The sequence below is a fragment of the Haemaphysalis longicornis genome, unplaced genomic scaffold (genome assembly GCF_048455015.1).
Source record: "Haemaphysalis longicornis isolate Haplotype H1 unplaced genomic scaffold, Haemaphysalis longicornis Haplotype H1 scaffold_2, whole genome shotgun sequence".
Taxonomy (NCBI): domain Eukaryota; kingdom Metazoa; phylum Arthropoda; class Arachnida; order Ixodida; family Ixodidae; genus Haemaphysalis; species Haemaphysalis longicornis.
Genome location: NW_027526295.1, coordinates 129,089,138 through 129,109,814, shown reverse-complemented (window position 1 = coordinate 129,109,814; position 20,677 = coordinate 129,089,138). Strand labels below are relative to the sequence as shown.

At 48.7% G+C, this 20,677-nt stretch overlaps 1 long non-coding RNA gene across 3 annotated transcripts in view; it reads left to right on the top strand.

The window, feature by feature from the left end:
* The first annotated feature begins 4,166 nt into the window (after positions 1 to 4,166).
* The window catches only part of LOC144167378 (uncharacterized), a 44,872-nt gene continuing 28,361 nt past the window's right edge, over positions 4,167 to 20,677 (top strand). Inside the window, exons 1-2 of one of the 3 annotated variants that reach the window (XR_013321974.1) lie at positions 4,167 to 4,393; positions 5,026 to 5,098. This is a non-coding gene — a long non-coding RNA (uncharacterized LOC144167378). Of the gene's footprint in view, positions 4,394 to 5,025; positions 5,099 to 5,497; positions 5,639 to 20,677 lie in introns of those variants that run through there. The other 2 variants (XR_013321976.1, XR_013321975.1) reach the window with 2 other exon arrangements.

Here is a 20,677-nt window from a genome sequence, read left to right as displayed (position 1 = left end):
TATTATATTATATATAATATTATAGAATATTATATTATAATATATATATATATATATATATATATATATATAGAGAGAGAGAGAGAGAGAGAGAGAAAGAGAGAGAGAGAGAGATAGAAAGAAGGGTAAGCAGTCAAGAAAGCCACGGAAACCAAAGGGGAAAATAGGATATGGTAGTTCAGATATATTTTTTGAAAGGACGAAAGAAAGTGGAGAAAAATGCCCGCCGGGTGGGATCCGAACCCACGACCTCCTGAATACACGTCTGCATGGTGCGATGACCACTACGCTGCTGGCGGGGCTATTTTCCCCTCCACTTTCTTGGCTATTTATCTCAAGGTAATTTTTTCCTGCGCTTGGGGGTGGAAGGCAGCGCCACTCCGACTGCTCGGGGTGAAGGGGACTTTCTTTTCAACCCCCGGGCCGTGACACGAGCGTCTACGACACGTCGGGAGCGGTCGACCAGCGTTCAACCCTCTTAATTTAAGCTATCAATGGCACCAAGCTACCTATGACACCATATAGCCGAGGTTGAGCAGTTTCGCGTGGACCTTGAAGGGCTGTGGTGCGCAAGCGCTTGGAGCATTGGATTGGCTTGGCTTGGATAGGCTTGTATTGGATTGGATTTGGATTGGATTGGATTAAATTGCATTGAATTGGATTGGAAATCCAACCCAACTGGAGTACGGGTGTGCAGAGAATTGGGTGTGCACATTTGCCGGTCTGCGCATTCCAGAAGAGTGACGTCATAGCAGCGGTAGACGTACTGGCGCCGGCGCGTGCCCAGCTGTGCGCCTCAGTTGCGCAGTAGCAAGTGTGACGCTGCGCCGGAGCCGTTTGACAGCCGTTTCGCGTAGCTGCTGGCCAAGAGTTTCTTAGTCAGTATACTGGACAGGAAACTGTACCTGGTAATCCAGGTCGTCGTGGGGGTTTATGGGAAGACCCCCCTTTTTGGCTTGGGCTTGGCATGACAATTGGATTTTTAAGCGGTTTTGGGGATTTGCTGTCTTCACTATGTATTTACACGTGTACGAGCTACGAGGAAGCCGAAATCCTTCCTGTCCTGTGGTAGCCGTGTTCGGTGAAACAGCAGGCAGTGCGTGATCGCACCTGGCGTTGGTCATTCCGCAGTCGAAGGACATATGACTGAGCGGGTAATATGCCGCCGCAAAATTTCTAGCCGACAAAAAAAAAAAATAAACAAAAGGTACTTCGACGAAGACAAGATATGACAGATACGGGCGCCTGAATCTGTCCTATCTTGTCATCGTCCACGACTGTTTAACGCCACGTTTTCTTGTTGAACTGCAGCTGACGGTCGGTGCACCGGTTCACGACGAAGGTGACGTTTTCATATGCACGCTGCAAAAACTCTCCAAACTCTTGAAACTTATTATTGGAAATATTGGTAAAGTTAATAAAATAAGATTCTATAATGAGTTTCCTTCTCAAATATTAACATTGTTCGTAACCACCACCTTGGCCTGCAAAATAGAAGGAACAAACGTTCCGGCAAAAATACGCTTTACCTCCTTTTTTATTACTTTTAAAACAACCTGTTTTATTTTCCACTTACATAATTGCTCACTATTTTTCGCGTTTTTGTGAAACTGTTTACATTTCCCGTCACTAAAACGTTTCAATTCAAGCCAATGATGAAATTTAATCGATGATGAATGATCTAATCGTGGTCCATGACGACACAGACGGCCTTGATGTGAGCAGCATAGACGCTAGCGCCAGATTTCTCTCTAGTGTATATTGTAAGAAAATCTATGGCTCCTGGAGAGCCGTGCTGCGCATGCGCGAGGAGCAGTGACTGGACTGAATTGGACTGGATTGGATTGGATTGGAAACCGTTTTAGCAGCAGTAAGCATGATAATCAGATAATCGTAGACAACCAGGAAACCTAAGAATAACCAGCTGAACCTTAGCTCACGCTACGTATATCCTGGCATGGCCGAGCTAAGCTACTGCTAATTTTGTTGCCTCGCTCGAAACTGCCCTGTTCATCTTACGTTGTCCGCAGTATTTATTCCCGAGAAGAGGTCCGCGGACTTATCCATGAGTCCACTCACTCAGTCTCATTTGGGCTTAAACTCACGCGCCACTTATAGTTTAACTGTGCATGAGTCTAGTATGGATCATGAGTTTTAGTCCGAGTGTGTTTAAGCCCTCGTGAGTCTTAGTGAGTTTGAGCCCGAGACCCAACTGGGTATGTGCGGACTCGTCCCGGAAAAGTGGCTTGGTTCCAATGACGGCGGCCCGGTTTCGCGTGCCGGCGCATTCGTTACGGTGAGGGGTGGCTTGCTTCGCTGTCTGCGCGCGCAGAGGCAGTCGGGTCCTGGTACAAAGGAAACAGTACTGTAACACGCCATCACGTCAAGCAAGAACTTCATGCTATCACTGTATTTAGGTATCCAATTGCAAGGAAAGGCAATATATAAGTACATTCGTTCAAAGTTTTATCAATATTCCGGGAGAGACGACCGTTCTGTGTATGCGCGTCGTATAACGGAGCAAAATAACGAACTCGGCGAGAGTTGCCGCATGAGCACCAAGCACTGGCCGCGGAAACCGTCATCTGCTATGTTGTTCGAAGAGCAGAACCCTGTCTGGTATTCTTTCCTTTGCTTATCAGACTGCCTACGCAACAGCCGCTAATGGTGCAGAGAGGGAAAGTGAAAAGGACTAATAGCAGCAGCCTAAGCATTCCACGATCACATCTGAAAATGTTTGTTTTTTAGCGGTTTATAAAGTATTGACGCAACAGGCCTTCTCTTGAACAAAGACGGTGAGTGGTGTGATAAGCGAAAAAAACTATTCGGGGTTGCACTCAGCTCCTATACTCAGGGACAATTTAAGAAAGGCAACGGAAGTTGCACATGTGCTTCATCACTACAGCCTCATGTTACTCCGCGCGGCGCAACTAGGGCGTTACTGGGAATATTTTGAACATGGCACCGGCCCTTTCTGTGATTTTTTGGTCTTAATATGCAGCGACGACAAACAGACTACGTGAGAAAAGGCAGACGATATCATGCATTCATGGCAGCCTCCTTTCAAAACGCGCTGCCGTTGAAATCTAGATCGGTCGCTTTGGCCAGAGTCCATTTTTGGCGGAGGGATACCGTGCATGAGCTATTTCCGTTCTTAACTTGTTCCCGAGTATAGAAGAGCCTAGCAGACGATGGCCGTCGTAGCCAGTGCTCAGTGCGCATGCGTTAACTCTCGTCGTGTTTTCGTGTTACTCCGTTATTCAGCGCAAATCAGCCAAACGTTCGACTCTCGTGATATATAAAAAAAAAAAAAGATTGGGCGGGTGTCCGTTGAAGTGAAGAATGACGCCGCATATTTTTATTAGTGCATAGATATAAACGTACTTCTAGCAGCATACGCGGTAAATATGCAAACAATTGCATATTAGTTATCGAGAGTTAAATTACGCGTTTTCTAATGCTGGAAAACTATTTCATATTTTTGAACAAATGCACGCGCAGAAAGAAGTATGTGCGCATCAATAAATTTAAACGAAACCAATTCACGCCCAAGCGTAAAAGGGGTCATTTGTATGCATTTGTTAACGCTGCACACTACCTTTTTGTAATGCATTGAACACGAGCACCAAGACAAGGAGCACTAATACCCATGCGACACAGGCCTTTCGGACGGCTTTCAACCGACTGTCATTTGACCCAAATGCCATATTTCAGCTGCTACACGAGTTCTTCAAAATACATACGGTTGAAATGCTATTAAAGACAAAGGAGCACCACCAACGACCTTTTAGGTACTAAACGCCTTTGAAGCTGAACGCTCGGACTGTCTGGCGCTGTTTCTGCACGCTGCATTTACAAAAACTTATTTACGAAGAAAACTTTGTTCTTAAAAGCACACTGATAATATTTTTCACGTGAAAAAAACACGTGAAATGCCTACGACACGTGAGATGCCTATGACGTGTAACGGAAACGGACAACCGCAGGTTTGTACACTGGAGTAAAGTCCTTCCAGCTGCTAACTCGCTATGGACAGACGCGTGTCGTTCGCTCCGAAGAAGAATAGCGGGAATCGAAAGTGCGTCTGCCGGAACAGAAGTGCGAATTGTTGCGTAAACAACAGAAAGCCTTGCAGAAAAATTCATAGAGCATGCGGACAAGGACGAGAAAGGAGAGACACCAAGGAGCGCTACTTTCAACTCTGAAGTTGAAAGTAGCGCTCTGTGATGTCTCTCCCTTCTTGTCCTTGTGCGCATGCGCTATGAATTTTTCCTGCTATGCAACACCAACTCGACCAGAAATCCGTACTCGTGAACAGAAGGCCGCTGCCGCCACTGTTTCCACTGCAAGTTCCAGCTCGCCGAGTACCTGGGAATCTCTCCCGGACGCCCACGTGAGACAATATTTCTTGTTCAGTTTGAAGGGCCTTCAAAGGGACCATTTCGGCAGTACCTTTCTCTTCTAAGCACGCGCACATATCTGGTTGCCTGTTTATCAGGCAGTAGTTAGGAGAGGAGGGAAGGGGGGAGGTGCATATATAGGTTTATAGCCCTCACTGATGACATATGGCCGTCGTGCTGGCGGGAGGTTTAAACGTGTGCGTCCACCGCCCCGGTGCGAACTTTCCGGTGTCCTCAGTTGTCGAGCGGATTGGGTTAGTGTGTTACGCAGACAGTAAGGTGCCTAAGAAGCGGGATAGAAACAGACAGCTCTATGTTGGTTCACTAAAATAAATATCGAGTCTTTCAAAGTTTTATTGGTTTAAGAGAATTGCTCGTTCGCAAATTACAAACAAACGTGTTTTGTTTCGTGCATTTCGTGTACTGCGTCCAGCTTCGCAGGTCATCCTTCTTCACAGAGTGGAAGGGCACTATTTTTTTTCTGTACCTCAATCTACCATTACAGGGTAACCTCATATTCTCGACAACGACGGCGCGAAAGAAAACTGCTTATTATGCGCATGGTTTGTGCGTGTTTGTAGGTTGTTACCAATTTCATCACTCACAATTGGGTTTTTCGGCCCAGGTTAACTTGATCATTAAAGGTTTTGACAAGTTACAAGAACAAAGCTTTGCAGCGGTGGCGAGAACAAAATATGGTGAGTGACTGCCGAAACTTTCTGCTGCCTTTGAGAGTTTGCGACCATTTCGGCGGAGCCTCTTCCCGTTCGAGTGGCATTTGAAATTTTTAAGGCCATTCGACTGAAATGTTGTTTTTAAAACGCTCGTGACACACGGGTATAAAACAACTGCATCAAGCCGTTGTGAGGGCGCCTTGTTTCTACAGAAGAAAAAAAAACAGTGGATCTTTTCTGCACTTTGCATTGGGTGGTAACTGTGTTAGCTCGATATAAAGTGCCTTAAATGTGACATATCAATGACAACAACGAAGAAATAAAGACAAATAACGCAAATAAATACTAAAAAACTGGAAAAACACAACTAAGAAGGATACCCGACCTCTTTCTATCTGTGTGATTGTATAGCTGCAAGTATGCGTCACTACAGGTACACAAAGCGCCGTGTAACATATTCTCAACAGTATGGCTACACTGCCGAGCATTTTGTTTAGATTTGGCTTCATCTTATTTGTGAGACATTGTAAGACCTTGCCTGAAGAAGTCCCGGATGCCTGGAAGGTAAGTGACTGAGCGCTTCTATAAGCACGAGTGTGCTAATTTTGCAAATAATCAAGATAGCGCTTTCGTAAACATATTTTGGAAGCGTTTGGGAAATACAAAGTTTAAGACAAATAAAACAACTGAAAATTCGATAAGGCAACTGTTAGGCGCATTGGCTTTCATAGCCAGAACGATGGAAAATTGTATTAACACGTGAGGATGCTTTATTTTGCGCAACATACACCTTTCCTTAATTTGTATTGCCATCAAGCGTCAACACTGAATATGCTACGTACTTAACGTTCATGTACGAATGCGAACAAATGTATTTTGCAAGAATTGAGACGCTAAAGTGTTTCGAAATAGGTCATACCAGGCGGAATCTATTGCGGAAGTGACGTTTTGCTTTCTTGTTTATCAAACAGGCTAGAACGTGCAATTCTCTTTTTCACAACAACCACTTGCCTTCTACAAAATGGCCAGCTGTTCCTTTCGCTTGAAATTTCGGGAGTAGTTTTTGTTATAGTTTAGGGAAGTACTAAGGCGCGAGATTTGACAATTCTATTCTTAAAAAAAGACGAAATTGTGTTTTCGAAATTTTCTCGATATCTCGATCGTCCGTGGAGATTCCGAAGTGGTGTTTGTTCATTTATGTGTCACGTAAAAATCTTTAAAAACAAGCTTGAAGGTTTTGTCTAACAAACCTTCATGGTGAGAATCTGCGGATCGGAATAACTTGACCATCTTTACAGATTCCGCAATTTATGTTCGACGGTTTAATACATACCGAATTACTTTTTGTGGATACATTTTACTCGTACAAATACAGAAATGTTGCGATGGTTACAAAATAAAAGTGTCGTAAAGCCGAAAAGCTTCTATTAAATCCCAGGAGAAATGCTGGTTCAAGAGTCTTGAAACGTCTGCAGCACATTATCATCCTGCTGTAACTCAGTATGACTGAAGTTTCCATAAAGTAGACGCACAAAAACGTTAACTTGGCAAAAAAACCGTTATGTTTTCTTTATTATATCGCAGGCCCTTGAAATATCAAACTGGTTATTGCTGGTGCACGTACCGTACTTGAATTTCTAAAAACTGCATTACGAGGTTTTTTTCTTGCTAACGTTTCAAACGGTAATTTGAATCTGGTACAAATGATCTTTTTACAGATTTCTCCAAAAGGGCACAGAGCGTGGATATAGACCATTTGCTATTGCGTAGAAAAGTTACTAACACAACAACCCCAAAAATAATTTCAGGATTTTGTACCAACAAATTTGTAACAAGGTGAATGGGATTTTCGAAATTGCCCCCGTTGTAAAGGGGAAATGGCTAATATGTGCTATCAAAATGGGGCACGAAATGATGGACCGCCGCACTTTTTTTGCGCAAGTTTCTCATCAGCAAAGCAAAATCTATAGATGCATATACACTCCGGATTCCAGAAAAAAACCGGAGAAGTAGGCTGTGATGAGGACCTGTGTCCCTGAGGCGAAGTCCAGGGGACGGCCGGGGTGCGGGCCGCAGGAGGCGAGGTGCACGTGCGTAATCGTTACAGGGCAGGGCAGCTCCACACCAAATACTCTGCTGTAGCCTGCTCAACAGGAGTGGGGCAGAAGGGAAGCGTCGAGTCAAACGGGGCATGGCATTGAAGTGGCCAGGTCCTCGTCACAACCTGCGTGAGGGCCACCCCAGAGCGAATTCGTTGGAGCAGGACCTCATTATCTAAGCAGGACAACTCACGAGGGAGATCAGTTCCTCGCGGGTGCATTAGTGCGCGCGCGGTGCGCCGAAGATGTGCTTTATCACTGGCGAGGCTAATAGCCGCTGAGTAAGGTTCCATAGGAGCGGGATATTTCACACGCACGAGGTGTGTGCCGGCATCTGCAGCCTGGATTCCGGGGTGGCTGTTGCGTTCACGCCATGACACGCGAACACGACATGGATAAATGTCCACTATGTCCCGGATTTATGACACAAGTTCATTAGACGTATAAGTTTTTCGTAGCTCTCGGACAGCAGCGGAGGAATCAGACAGCAGCGGATCCGAGGAAACTGAGTTGAAGCCGGGGTGAGAAGTATAGCTGTGTGCAGCAGAGCACCCCGCACTGCGAGGAGCTCTACTTTGGTGAATGGTCAACTTTTCGTCGTGATGTCGGTGCATGTAATTAGGTAGGGAGAAATGTCCGGGCAAAATACGCCATATGGAGCGGGGTATCTGATGCACTAGCGTCGACAAACAGGAAAGTAGCGGTAATGGCAGCACTGTTCATGGGAGGCGGAACCAGAGCACCAACTGTTTGGGGATGAAAGTGAGAAATAGGTCGCGTGTCTGTAATTAATGAAACTCACGGCGGTCTTATAGTGGTGTTAGATAACTGTGGGGCTGGTGAATTGGTCATGTAGGGTGCAGGGCCAGCGGGGTCTGGGTTGAGGGCGTGCCGCTGGTAAACTAATTCATCAAATATGCTCGGCTGTGCTTCCTGGTGGAAAATTGGGATGGGGGTATGGGCTGGTAGTCCAGTTATTGCTTGCATGGCCAATTTTTGATGTGTTGGAGTGAAGCCCAGTCTGACTTTCCAAGACAGTTGAATTGATCCTGATACACTGTGCGGGCTGTAGAAAAGCTGGAACCAGCAAGCGAATTATGTTGGATGCTGCAGCGCCGGCCCTTCAGAAATCCTACGAAAGAGATGCAGTGATTGGGATGCTTTATGCTGGGAAGAGCGAATCCGTGGAGCCGTAGAACCGAAGTCAGTGATATCCAAGCCCAACACCCGTGGAGCCAATGGTGTTGGCATAGGCGTGCTTTGAGCAGAAAGACAGATAGCTGCTAAGCGCCGACGGCCCATGTGTTGGCCAGGGTAAGTAGTGCTGGTTTGGTAGAAGAGAGGGTGAGGCCCAGATGCCTGCACCAAGAATTGATGTCATCGAGAGACTTTTGCAGGCTGCCCTCTTGGAGGTGAAGCTCCTGGTGAACCGCTCAGACGGAGACGTCGTACGCATATCATGGCCGTCTCCTCCTTCGGGGCTACTTCCACTGCATGGCACAAGCCCCCGCCGCCCCCTTGTTTCCTCCTCCGCGGAGGGGTGGCGGCAACCTCCTTGGGTGGCGCCATCCCGTCGTGCGCCTCCACGTCCACGATGGCCTCCTCGGGGTCGCTGTGTCCCTCGGCATAACGACGTCAGATGGTCCGGCACTGCTGCGATCACCCCCACAGAAACACTGCGGTCGCGGGGAAGGCGGCTATCCCCGGTGTCGCCACTGCCGTAATCCGCGCATGCGGGTATCGCACAAATCCGGAAAGGACCAGGAGGTGGCCTCTGCTTTTCCGTGGCGAAAGCCCGACTCCGAGGTGTCCGGCCGTAGCATCCTCAACCACGGCCCAGGTGCCGGTCGGCGTTGCAGAAAAAAGAATGGCGGAAAAAAGGGAGATTTCTCCGGGTGAACTGCCCAAGCGTTGTTGTCCCACACAACAGCCGAGCGCCAGGCCGGGGAGTCTCTTGACCCTTTTTTACCGGTAGGTGGCCGGCGCCACCAAGGCACACGAATGCACATGGTGACTTCCACAACCACGGTGGACGCTCAACTCCGTAACCACATGTGGCAGGACATGCCGCCAGCCTTTTTCACCACCGGCGATGCGGCAACGCGGCATAATGGGCGCCAGGTAGACAACGCGGGCGCCAGGTCGACAAAGGTCAGGGGCCCCTCGAAAGAGAAAAAACAGCGTTCAAGGCGTGAGTTCCCCTTTCAAGGGTTACACTCAACCAGGGACGCCTGGCAGGACCTCTTCTGTTGATAAGATCTCATCTGTTGTCCTCTTCTTCGTCTGTCACCTCCGCGTGCCTTAGCGCCGAGGTTCCCGCTTTTTTTCTATGGGCTGACTTCCGCACGCGGGCGCCAATTTCATTACAGATTACACAACCAGCAGACAGCATTGTACCGAAGTTCTGGGAGCTTGAGAACATAGGTATTGTGGACCAGGCGAATACGACAAATGAGGTCTCAGACGTTTCTGGTATTTGAAGCGTAACGACAAGTTTTGGGAGGGCTGCTACAAGGTTGCACTCCCATGAATGGATAATTTTGGTCGCTTGGAAGATAATAAGACACAAGCTCTGATGAGACTTCTGGCTGTTGAGACGAAATTGCGGCGTAATCCGGAATTCGGCCAGCGGTAAAACTCCACCATCGGTTCTACATTACTTTGGGACACGCAGAGCGGGTAAATAAAATTGAACCGCCACCCTTCCCGATTTATTACATGCCGTATCACTCAAGGAATTCCAGCGAGTCCATAACTACCCAGGTTCGAGTGGATGATAATGATGATGGTTGGATGTTTATGGCGCAAGGCCAACTGGGGCAAAGAGCGACAAAACAATAGTCATAAATGAGGGGTAAAGCCTTAAACACTAAGTAAAGTCAGCAAAAACAAAAGTAAAATCACAAAACGACAATGGGCATGGCTGGTGTATAGGGCCAGATTTCATTATGCGTGATAGGAAATGAGGTTTAAAAACTTGACGTCTGACAAATACTCAAACACACGTTTCACGGAAACAATGGCATCGTCACTTAGAAAAAACGATGGATGTAGGGGAATATGTTGTCTGTAGAGTTCTCTGAAGCGTTTGTGTCGTGTTGTGTGAAGTGCCTTGCATATGATTAGTATATGCACTACGGATAGGGCCTCTCCGCACCTGCTGCACTGGGGTCTAGAAGATCCCGTCAGCAGATACGAGTGCGTTGCATGGGTGTGCCCTATCCGCAGCCTACCCAAGGCGACTTCCGTGTGTCTGTTGTGTGAGTCAGTTGTGTATCGTCCCAAGTGTGGCTTTATTGCGTGTAGTTTGTTATCTGTCTGTTCATTCCACTGTGCTTGCCATTTCCTACGAAGGTATTGTCGAATTTGTGGCTTAAGGTCACTCTGTGGTAGTATTGTTATATCTACTGTGTCCCTGAGTGCAGCAACTGCCACCTTCTGATCCGCAACCTCATTGCCAGCAATCCCAGCATGGCCTGGAACCCAGCACAACACCAGAACAAGTTTTTGGGCATATATAGACATGATAGTGTTGAAAACCATATGGAGAATTCTGTTTTTGCATGACTTGTATGATGCCAATGCGCGCACAACGCTCAAGGAATCTGTATATGTGATGGACTTCGAGATTTTGTGTTCAAGAATGTGTTGTGCAATGAGTAAGATGCCATATGCTTCAGCTGAGTAAATTGTGGTGTATGTGCTCATGGTTCTGCATGCATCAAAGTTTGGTCCATGAGCAGCGCAAGACACTATGGTTGCAGGTTTTGATGCGTCACTATAAAACTCTGCACATTGATACTTGTACTGCAGGGAGAAGAAGTGCTGCAAAATTGCAGTTTGTGGTACCCTGGTTTTATCGATATTCATGAAAGACAAGTCACAACACACAGGTTGAAGCTGCCAGGGTGGTAAAACGTCAGTAAAAGAAGATGTGTAAATGTCTGAAAAGGAGATATTGAAATCCGAAGCTTTCTGTATCACGGATGGGCGATTTACAAACACTGGTGATGTGGATGCATCATTAAAAACAGGTTTAAAAGGATGGTTATCCATCGATGAAATTTGGAAAGCGGAGAGCAAATCCATGTACGTTCGTTGGTCCTCAAGGCACCATTTGTTAGATTCAACGTATAGACTCTTTGCCGGGCTAGTGCGGAACGCACCCGACGCAAGGCGGAGGCCCACGTGCAGTACTGGGTCAAACATTTTTAGTGCGGTTTTTGATGCAGACCCATACATGACGCTGCCGTAGTCTAACCGAGACCAGACTAAGGCGGTAAAGACCCGGAGAAGTAGTTCTTTGTCTGCACCATAGGATTGGTGGGAGAGGACCTTGAGAATGTTTAGTGTTTTGAGGCATTTATGTTTAAGTGCTTTGACGTGAGGTATGAACGTGAGCTTGTCATCAAATATGACACCTAGAAACTTGTGCTCCCTTTTAACAGGAATAGATGCACGGCTAAGAGCAATCTCAGGTCCGCATTAAGCCCGTGCTTGCGGGAGAACAGAACACAAGTACTTTTGCCCGGGTTCAGTTTAAAACCGTTAAGGTCCGCCCATCCAGCAAGCTTCTTAACACCGAGCTGTACTTGACGTTCGCAAATTGACAGGTTACAGGATTTAAAAGATATTTGAACATCGTCTACATAGATGGAACAGGAAATGGTTGGTGGCAATGCCTTTCGGAGGGAATTCATCTTAACTATAAACAATGTGCAGCTAAGAAATCCTCCTTGCGGCACACCATTTTCCCGCACATGTATCCCGGACAGGGATGACCCAACCTTAACACGAAATGTACTCGTGGACATGTAGCTAGAAATGGTATTTAACATGTTACCTGACACACCAAAGGACTTCAGGTCGCTAAGGATGCCATATCGCCAGGCTGTGTCGTAAGCCTTTTCAAGATCAAAGAATACCGTAAGGCAGAACTGCTTAGGAGCGAATGCATCTTTTATGAAGGATTCCAACGCAACAAGTTGATCGTTGGTAGATCGCCCCACCCTAAAGCCTGCCTGGCAGCTGTCGAGAAGACCGCTGTACTCAAGGAAGTACACGAGCCTGCGATTTATCATCTTCTCGAGCAGCTTGCACAGGCAGCTTGTTAGAGCGATGGGACCATAACTGGCGGGAGAGGAAGGGTACTTCCCTTCCTTCAGGAACGCCACTACTATGGCCTCCCTCCAAGAGTGTAGAATCTGCCCCGAAAGCCATATTTTATTGTATAGGTGTAGGAGTGTTTCAAGAGTGTCTGGGTGTAGGTGTTGTATCATGGTGTATGTAATCTTATCTGCCCCTGGAGCTGAAGGTTTACATGTGCTCAGGGCAACCCTCAACTCATAGAGTGTAAATTCAGAATTGTAACCAGAGTTTGACCTGTTATTGTCATGTAGGGACTTTTGTTCACAAGCGGTTTTATGTTTCAGGAAAGTGTTTGTGTAGTGTGCAGAGCTGGAAACGTGTTGGAAGTGTTGTGCAAGTGTGTTAGCCTGATCTTCTAGTGTGTCCCCTGTTGTACTGACCAGGGGCAGGCTGTGTGTCTGTTGTCCTTTTAGTTTTAGTATTCGTGTCCAGACATTGTGTGTGTCTGTGTAAGAGTTTATGGATATCAAGAAGGTGTGCCAACTCTCTCGTTTTGCCTCACGGCGCACACGTTTTCCTAACGCTTTGGCCCGTTTGAACAAGAGGAGGTTTCCCGACGTGGGGTACCGACGAAGGATACCCCAAGCCTTGTTCTGGGCCTCTCGCGCCCGCCTACAGTCCTCATTCCACCACGGCCTCCGCTGGTTGCGCGGGGCACCAGAGGCGTGGGGAATGGACTTTTCGGCAGCGTCGAGGAAGTGCGCCGTGAGCAGTTGGGTAGCTTCTTCAACGTGTAGGTGTCCTATGGATGTGTGGTGTAGTTTCGATATCTCTGTAAATGTGTTCCAGTTAGCTCGTGCCTCATTAAACCTATTATGGGAAGATGAACTGATTGGGCCTTTACCTATATATGTCAGTGAAGTGGGGAAGTGGTCACTGCCATATGGGTTGGTGCCCACACCCCACTCAAGACATGGAAAGAGAATTGCCGAACCAATAGCCAAGTCAAGATTTCAGTATGTGTTGTGTCCTATGTTATGGTATGTAGGCTGTTTATTGTTGAAAAGGCATGCTCCAGAGGATGTAAGAAACTTCTCTATCAGGCGACCCCGGGCATCCGTACAAGAAGAGCCCCAAAGAGAATTGTGAGCATTAAGGTCGCCTGTTAGAATGTATGGTTCGGGTAGCTGGTCCACCAGCGCCTCGAAGTCAGAGCTCAACAGTGTAACATCAGGAGGAATGTATGTGGAGCATACCGTTATCAACCTATGAAATATTATTAAGCGTATTGTTACAGCCTCAAGGATAGTGTTTAAAGTGACAGGGTGGCATGCTAAGGATTTCCGGACGATTATGACCACACCGCCAGAAGAGTGTGTGCAGCCATCCCTGTCTTTCCTGTATACCAGGTAACTATTCAAGAAATTTGTGTGTTTAGAATTCAAATGTGTTTCCTGAACACACATTACACTTGGCTGATTGGTATGCAGAATCTCATACACGTCGTCAAGATTATTCAGAAGGCCTCTGCAGTTCCATTGAACAATATTTTTTCTTCCCATTATTTAGTGTGAGACCTACTGGAGTGTGTATGTTTATGTGTCGTCTTTCGGGGCTGTGACTCTTGGATTGGGCTTTTTGGGCCCGTCTGTAGGCTTGGACGTCGGAGGCCGATCCTTGCGCTGCGTTTCAGGCAAGAATGGCACGACGTCCATCTCGTCGTCCGATGTCCTGGGTGTACCCGTCGAACCGGGCCCCCCGGACTTGGCCCCCCTTCGGGGGCCCTTCGTTTGACCCCCCCACCGCCTCAGGTATCGGAGGCACCAGAAGTGGCACGGGTGGTGCGGTTGCGGTTGGAGCCGATGAGGAGCCCGTAGTGTCCATGGCACCCTCCAACGCACTGGAGGATGCGGAGGCAGGGACGGGAGCGGCACCGGTCCCGACGGAAGAGGTTGCCACCACAACCGCTGCTGGCTCAGCGAGCGGTGCGGAGGCGGGTTGGGCTGCCAGAGGCAACCCAACGGGGGGGGGGGGGGCGGCGGGACCAAGTCAGACTCGAGGTACTGGGTCCCCGCCGAAACCAGACGTCGCTCCACCCGCGGCGAGCTGCGTCGGCGTACCTCCCCAGGGGGAAAGAGGCGAACCTCTTTCGCGCCTCTGGGAAGGTGATGTTTTCAGTAACTTTGATGTTGAATATTTTCTTTTCTAATTGAAACTTTTCACATTTTCTGGAGTACGCCGCGTGTGGGCCCTGACAGTTTACGCAAAGAAATTGTTGAACGTTACAGTTGTCGGACGGGTGGTCGTGCTGGGCGCATTTTGCGCAGGTAAGTCGGCCGCGACAGGAGTTTGTGCCATGCCCGAACCGTTGGCACTTGAAACAGCGCCGCGGGTTCGGGATTTACGGCTGGACTGAACATCGGATGTAACCAGCGTTGATGAATTCTGGAAGGGTGGACTTGTCAAAGTTTAGGATTAGGTGCTTTGTCGGTATTCGTTTATCGTCTCTGCGGATGGTTATGCGCCTGACAGCTGTTACGCCCTGACTACGAAAGCCCTCCAGCAGGTCAGCTTCATATTCATTTAGTAGGTCATACTCGGAAACCACGCCTTGGGAGCTGTTTAGGCTGCGGTGGGGCGTGACTCGGATTGGAAGATCGGCGATGCTGGTTTGTGCAAGAAGTTTATTGGCCTGGTCCTGGCTACTGACCTCGACAAGAATTTCACCGGTTCGATGTTTTTTGGCCTTATACGACCCTCCAACAGTACCGTCAAGAAACTTTGAAATGAGAAATACCGACTGTGAAGCAAGAGGTTTTGATTGGTCTACAGATTCCATCACGATGAAGCGAGGATAGTTGTTCGGTTTTGGAGGCCTCAAGTCAGGAAGTGGCGGAAAAGAAACTTCGGTGCGGCCCCTTTTCGGGGGCCGATCACGTCTGGGGGGGGGGGGGGGGGTTGAAAATGCCATATAGCATAGTATAAAAGCAGGGAGACGGGGGTACTTTCTCTTTTGACCTTACCCTGGTAGCCAAAGAGGTCCCGGACCTCCCTGCCCGGTAGACAGGCAGGGAGCCCATCGGCCGGAGCTTGACCAAGGCTCGGACGGCCACCGTTCACGGCTTCTAACCCTTCACCTTTCAACTTCTAGCCACGGTAGGTAACAACCTAAGTATGGGGGGCTCGGGGTACGTGGTGTCGTCACTCACCGTCACCAAGATTACTCAAGGTTCCCCGTGCGGGGTGGTTCGAGTGGTTTTCGGCGCATCGTCGCATGGGCCGGAGTACACGTCTCTCAATGAACACCTTGAAAATGGCCCAAGGCTTCTGGAATACTTGACCACGCTGCTGATAAAATTTCGGTGACATCCCATCGCTTTTACCGCAGATATAGAAAAGGCTTTTTTGTAAATCTGCATTCTAGATCAAAACAGGGATGCGCTCTGGCTTGTGTGGTTCAAGCAAGTTTCCTCCGACGAAAATACTGACCCTGAAGTGGAAGAATGGAGGAAGATGAGAGTACCGTGTGGTACAGCAGCAATGAACGCCACCTTACAACATTACCTGAGACTTGTGACCGGGTCCTCTAGTGACCGGGTCCTCTAGTGACAAAGCGAACTTTTCTCCCCGTGGCCGAAGCTACCTGCTTGTTGTTCCCGCAGTGCTTCGTAACGAGGTTCTGCAGGCTTGCCACCAAGAGCCGACGGCGGGTCACCTCGGCTTCATCCGTTCCCTGACTAGGATCCAGCAGTGATGCTACTGGCCAAAACGTTCTGCAAGCGTGCGGCATTAAGTGCGCACGTGCCGTGAATGTCAACGACGGGAAGCGCCACCACTCCGGTGAACGGGCCTCCTGCACCTGTCCAAATCCCCGAGAAGCCGTGTGAACAGGTCGGGATGGACCTGTTGGGACCATCTCCAAAGTCGTCCGTGTGGAACAAGTGGATTGTAGTCGCCACCGACTACCTCACTCGGCATGTAGAAAAAAAAGCTCTCCAAAGAGGAACTGCATCCGAGGCTGCCAAATTTTTTATTAGCAACATTGTTCTCTGGCAGGGTGCCCCGGCCATTGTTATTACGGACAGAGGCAAAGCGTTTACTGCTGGGCTTGTCGACGCAGTGATGCAACGTAGCGGTACTTCACATCGGACCTCAACAGTGTACCACCCGCAGACAAACGTGAACATCTCAAAAAGGCAATAGCGGATATGCCGAGTACGTGCACCGACGCCGAGGATAAGACCTGGGACGCCGTATTGCCATACGTCACATTCGCTTAGAATACCACTCAACAAGACACAACCCGGATGACGCCGTTCTTCCTTTATGGCCGACCCGTGACCACTATGTTGGACGCAATGCTGTCTCACGACTCCAGCAACAACAACATGCAGTTAAATGAGCTTACGGAACGAGCGGAAGAGGCGCGTCAACTGTCCCGCGTACGAACAAGGCAGCAACAAGGCTATGACACGCACCGTTACAACCTCCGTCACAGGGCTGCCGTTTTCAAACCCGGCGAACGAGTGTGGGTATGAGCTCCTGTTCGACGTCGAGGTCTCTCTAAAAAGCTCCTCAAACACTACTTTGGTCCTTATAGAGTTTTGCGCCAACTTAGCGGCGTAACCTACAAGGTTGTGGACGATGGAATCGTTTCTCAACGCCGGCGTAACAGCCGCCCTGACGTCGTTCATGTCGTGGGTATGAAGCCCTACCTCACACTTTGAGGGACAATGCCGCAGGCGCATTCATTTTTTAAATGCGCAGCATTTCTTAGGCTCGCCTGGTCCTCTGTCGTTGATGGCGGCGCCGTCCACACGCTCACTGCGAATGCGCAACTCTCCTCCTTACACCCACAGCTCCACGATACTACACTATAAAAAAAGAAATAGTTAGCGGCGCCCGGTTTCGATCCCACGACTCTCAGGCCGCAACCGGAGGTACGCGGTGCTTTTCCCACTACGCTACAAATCCGGGACAGGAGCAAGTGCTACGAACGCGCCTTATGTCCTTGACTCATTCAAACTACGTCAAGAAGCTACTGGTACAACGAAGGCACGCGAAGCTGAACGTCAACGGAAACGACGAACTGAAAACTTTAGAGGGGGATGCTGAATTTCCCGTGGGAAAGCTGTGGCGGGAAGCGCCACGCGCCTTGCAGCTCAACCAGCCCCGTCCGCAGCGCCTCTGATGCTGATTGTGGCAGGATGCCCCTAGGGATTGGCCAACCAAAGAATCCATCACTAGATAGGTTCGCGTTCAACCACCGTCGTCATCTTCCCGTAGGGGAACCGCCGAGGAAGACCTTCTTCTTCTTCCTCTTCTTATTTTTTTTTTATTTAATTATTTATTTACTTATTTCCTTTTTTTTTGTTTCAATATTAACCAAATTCCAAACTCAATTCCTCCAACACAAGAAAAAGAAAAGCTTCCAAATTTTTATAATTTTCTTTGAATCATTCTAATTTTCTAATTTTCTTTGAATCTCATTCGAATTAACGACTGATGTTTGGCCGATCCCCTGATTGGGTATGCGCCAATATTCAAAGGAACAACAACAACAACAACAACAACAACAACAACAAAGCTGCGAAGAGGAGGGCGTGTACATTGCTCTCAACCGGTGCACCAATGTCAACAACCTTTACCTCACCAAAGCTGACGGAGACTACCGATTGTTCCACAGAGACAACATCGACAAGAACATGATGGACGAGTTTCGGCGCCTCGAGAACCACCGCCTACTCGCCGTAACACAACAGCACTTGCGTGCCTTTGCCACCGGTGTGGACCCGGACGCGGAATTCCCCCTGGCGCTAGTAAAAACCAGATCACTCAACATAACGGCAACACAATGGAACCACACGGAACCGCCACGATGCTTCGCATCCTCATCAGGGTTCCCCACGGGAAGATGGGGTAATTTTTTTCCAATAGATTTGCACGCATCGGGACGATGCTTTCTGGACGGGGGGGGGGGGGGGGCACATGTCACGTGGATGTTTGCCAAGCCGCGATCCCCTGCCTGCGGTGTGTGTGATCGCCGTGCAGTGTTCTATCCCCGGTGAGTGATACGTTCCGTCCTTCTTGGCCACGCCAGAGCATGCGCAGGCAGCGCGAACCCACAGATCTTCTTCGTCGGCGTTGGCTGGGATGACAGAGCCACGCTGCGTTTTCTTCTTCATCGTCTTCTCGTAACATGTCCCCCCGGTTGAAAGCGACCGTCCCGGTCGACGCCACCGTGGCAGGCGACGTGGTGAGGACGAAAGATGCGATGACAATGTACAGTGAAGTCCTTGCCGCCACTTACGCGTGATGATGGTGTAGGCAATGACTGGTTCCGCGACACGACCTCATCAAGGCACCGACGAAACGTCGAAGGTATCCGGAACCACGTCGTACTAGGGGGCTGGGGACCACGTCGTCATCGTCTGGTCACGTCATCGGGTCATGGCGGTTCTGAATCGGCTCGCCACGGGCTGGGGATACGGGGTGGGCCCGGGGACGTCATCGAGTGCTGGTAGCGGCGGGGCTGAGGCTGTCGACGTGGGTCACGCCCTCTCGACAATTGCGCCGAGGCCGATGAGTTGTGAGAAGCTGGGACCAGGACGGGGAGGGACCCGCACACTCTACCAAAATGTAACGTGGAGGCAGCACAGATGACAGGAACCATGGCGAAGAATGATGAACGATCTATTTACAGCTTATTTACATGGCGGCCACGCCAGAGCCCACGCAGGCAGCGTGCTGTTGTTGTTGTTGCGCCTTTAGGGATGGCACATACCCAATCAGGGGATCGGCCAATCAACAGAGGATGGTTAAAATGAATGGAATTCTTATCTGATCACGATACGCTTAGGAAAGATAATTTAGACCGCTTGGAAAAAGTTTTGAGAAAAAAAAATCCTGAAAAATCAAAGCGAGGGTGACCAATCGCAATCATAAAGAGAATCGTTTTGAATTTTCAATGTAGCGCAGGAGGGCAGAGCATACATCCCGGCGGCAGAACCCCGTTTCGGATGTCCCGAACGATAGCAAAGCCGGCACTGTTAGGGATATCCCCAAACTGCAAAGCGGCACCTCCAGGGACTGACGTCTCAGTCGGGAAAAACGTCGGCATGTCAAAAGGTAGTGTTCGACAGACTCATCTTCGTTGCAATAGCTGCACAGAGCTGTTGGCGCCAGACGAGACCTGTGTAAATACCTGTTTAACTTGGGTACTCGACAACGTAAGGGTGTAATAACCACCTCTAAGTTGCGTGAGGGGCATCATTCAGGTTTCCATGAGAATTTAAGATGATTAAAATCTCTTAATGATAATAAACTCGATTCTTGCTGTACTTGGAGTTTCAGCATCCTACGGTACCTAGCTGCTGTTATTAAAGGTGTCGGCTCTACGACGTCTACTACAGGCCCAGAAAGTGCTATCCTTGCTAGAGAGTCGGCAGTCTTGTTGAATGTTATCCCTGCATGACGAGGAACCCAAAGAAGGTTAATTTCAGTGAAGTGAGGTGGCAGGAGTGACCGAAACGTCCGCAGAAGGGGAATGTCTTTAGGGGAAGAAAGAGCTAAGCATACAGAAAAAGATTTGGAAATTATCATTGGAGATGTAATTGAAACATCCAGCTTTCGTAGCGCCAGGACAATTGCCAGGAATTCCGCGAAGAATATGGGATTAAAATCACCCAGACGAACCGAAAAGGTCCAGTTAAGGGAAAGGGAAAATATTCCTATACCGAATTTTAAGTGCGAATTCACTTCTTAAGCGACCCTGAATCACGCGTCCACCGCCGTCCGTCCGTCCGCACCACATACCCACTTAGGGCGATTGGCCAAGAAGAGTTCCTAATTTCTTCAGCACATACCCACTTAGGGCGATTGGCCAAGAATCGGGCGTGAGAAGGGCTAATGCACCCGCTTAAAGGAGTACTGACACGAAATTTCAAAGCTGAGATCCGCTCTAGCAATCAAGTACAACGACAACACAAATAGGTGTCTGTGAATAAATGCATCTTTCTTTCTTTGTAGTTGTGTGTGTGTGTGATCTCTCTTTCGCGAACATTACCGAACCGCGCAAATTCAACTCCTGCATTCGCACTTTCACATTCTTCCCCTCGGGGAAATGCGGGGAAATTTTTTCTTCTGGTTGAGAGGCATCTGTATATATTATAGCCCCTGGCTGCACGGAGGCCAAATAACCTTCGAGAAGACGATTGAGCAGCCGGGCTGGTAAAAGTTTAGCATTTTTGGGGAAAATGTTCCGGAAATTGATAGAAAGAGGTGCCTGTCAGTATTTGGAATAACCTGATTTATTGCTACACCCAATGGAGAGAGGAAGCTCTGTACCAAAGTGCTTTGTGGACATAAGGACCAGGGCCATTGGTGCACCATAAACGCACAAGGTGCTGCAATAAAG